Raw genomic sequence first — 2830 nt, 5'->3', positions numbered from 1 at the left:
TTTTTTTCTCCTTTATCATCCTATTATTGATTTCTAATTTTGTGGCATTATGGTCTGACAAGATGGTTTGTATTATTTCTATGTTTTATATTTATCATGTTGATTTGACAAATCTAACATTTCTCATCATTGCTACATTCCTGTCCTCAATGTGGTTTTTCTGTTATCATAAATGGAAATTCATTGCTTCTTAAAAAATAACCTTCTGGGGCGGGAGGGTTGGGAGGGGAGAAAAATGCAACAATGAATGAATCGAAATCCAAAGTCTCTATAAATTTTCATTGAAATTAATAATACAATTTTTTTTTAAAATGGAAAAAGTAAAAATAACCGTTCCACTTCCTCCTTTCTTGTAACCACAAATAAACTTTGATCTTTATACATTTACTTTTTTATTGCCTTTTTATATAAATGAGAACATTTTTCATTTATTACTAATTGACACAGAGAATTGTCCAAAGAAATCTTTATAATTTAATCTTAATAGAAAATGGGAACTTTCCATTAGGGTTAAATTATGATTCTTCTTGCTGGTGATTGATAATCCAAAAATTTCAAATGTTTATTTTTCACTCATCTTAGTTTTTTTCCTTGTTTATTTAATAAGTCATTTGTATTTTTAAAATGTCTTTTAATATGAATTGTTAAACTGAATGTCTTTTTATCCTCATCAGTTCTGTCCACAGAAATGAGGTGATTTAAAAATATTTGGCTCAAGGAAGGAATTCTCTATCAAAGATAAACCTTGTAAATTAAAGAGGTTGTTTTTATTATGTGCTGTCAAGTAGCCTTTGATTCTTAGTGACCCTATGTACGACAGCCCTAAACCCTGCTCTATCCTGTGCCAATCTCACTGTCTCTGACGCATCTACCCTCATTACCCCAGTCACTGAATCAATCCATCTCATTAAGGGTCTTCCTCTTCTGCACTGTCCCTCCACCTTTCCAAGCATGATCCCTCCTTGCAACATGTACAAAGTATGTCAGACAAAGCTTCAGAATTCTTGCCTTCAAGGAGAAGTCTGGTTCCACCCTCTCTAGGACGAGCCTGTTTGTTTTCCTAGCTGTTGTTAGTATATTCAATACTCTTCCTCAGCAGCACAGCTCAAAGGCATCAATTCTCCTTCTAGCATTCCTTGTCATTGTCCAACTCTCTGATGCATAGGAAGTAATTACAAAGACCATGGCCTGTATCTGTTGTACCTTAGTCTCCAGACTGACATCGTTGCTCTTTATTACTTTGGAGAGGTCTCTGACAGCAGACTTTCCCAACTAGAGTTGTTAACAATCTCAATCTCTTCACCATCTCTCATGATGCTGCCAATCGACCCATGGTGAGAATCTTTGTTTTCTTGATGTGTTGCTTCAATCCTTGACCTTTTGCAGCAAGCGCTTCAGGTCCTCCTCAGTTTTAGCAAGCAGGGTTGTGTCATCTGCATAATGCAGATTGTTGATGAGTCTTCCTCCAATCCTGATGCCACATTTCTTCTCACACAGCCCAGCCTCCCGGATAATCTGGTCTGCAATATAGATTGAAAAGATATGGACATAGAACACCTCCCTGATGTACGCCCTTCCCGATTTTAAACCGTGCAGTGTTTCCTTGCTCTGTTCTGACAACAGCCTCCTGGTCCAAGTATAGGTTTCACATAAGCACAATCAACTATTCTGGGATTCCCATTTTTTGGAGTTAGCTACAGTTTGTTGTGATTCACACAGTCAAATACCTTTGCATAGTCAATGAAACACAGACGTTCTTCTGGTATTCCCTGCTTTCAGCCAAGATTCATCTAAAAGTAATGATAATATCCCTAGTACCATTGCCACTTCTAATCCCAGCCTGCACTTCAAAAGATAAATTTTTAAAAAATGAACACAAAATACCAAATTTTGGTTATTGGCAAGGTAGCATTCCTAATTGAGGTTAATTTGCTGTTTTTATTATGCGTGGCTTTTGGAATGTGATCTTAAGGACATATACTTAGCCTATATAGCATAAGTTATCCAATAAATAGTTTGAATTGACTTAATTGCTTGTTTGTTTTTTTTTTATCATGTTTTTAAAGTCTCCCTGTTGCTGTTGTGTGCCGTCGAGTCAGAATTGACCCGTAGTTGACCCTCTGGTGGGTTTTCAGAGGCATTTAATCACACTGAAGCAGATTGCTCATCCTTCTCCCGCAGAGAAGCTCGTGAATTTGATCTGTGCCTTGGGGATTGCAGGGCAGCTTCATGCCACTAGCCCACCAGTGCTCCCTCTAGCCTGTATTTTATTGTCTCGGTTGGATTAATGTGTATTAAATGGTGCACACATTTCTCTTTCCATGTCCTGCCCCCTTCAAGGATGCAAGGGATGGAGCAGACACCAAGTAAGAAGCTTTAAGGGCGTATGTTGCTTTTGGCTGACATTTTATTCATCTGTGTACTCTGGTAAAATAGAAAAAAATTAAAAAGAACAAAGACCCTTGTTTAATGTAATCTGCTATAGATTTAGATGAAATAATAGGTCCTTCTGAGTTATTTCAAATCTGGTTAAAATTCACACTCTTCCAACAACATCTTTCTTCTTTGCTCCCATCTATCCTTGCCTGGCTCCCCTCTGCACCCAGGTCACCTGCCTGAAGTGTCCTGTCTTAGCCATCTTTCTAGAGAAGGCTACTTTATCAAGCTCTGTCTCTTTTTCCTTTCAGCCTGCCTTAATTGCATCCAACATTTTTCTCTCCTTTCCTAAACATTCTTGTAAATGGGGAGAAAGTGGAGTAGGATTACAGCTGATTCTGTAAATGTAAAGCTTGCACTTTTAAGGAGTGGAATAGCAAGGCCTGCATGTATA

This window comes from Elephantulus edwardii, unplaced genomic scaffold, assembly GCF_000299155.1.
Source record: "Elephantulus edwardii isolate Elephantulus edwardi_28Jun2011 unplaced genomic scaffold, EleEdw1.0 scaffold00020, whole genome shotgun sequence".
In the NCBI taxonomy this organism is placed as follows: Eukaryota; Metazoa; Chordata; class Mammalia; order Macroscelidea; family Macroscelididae; genus Elephantulus; species Elephantulus edwardii.
This window is presented reverse-complemented; position numbering follows the sequence as displayed.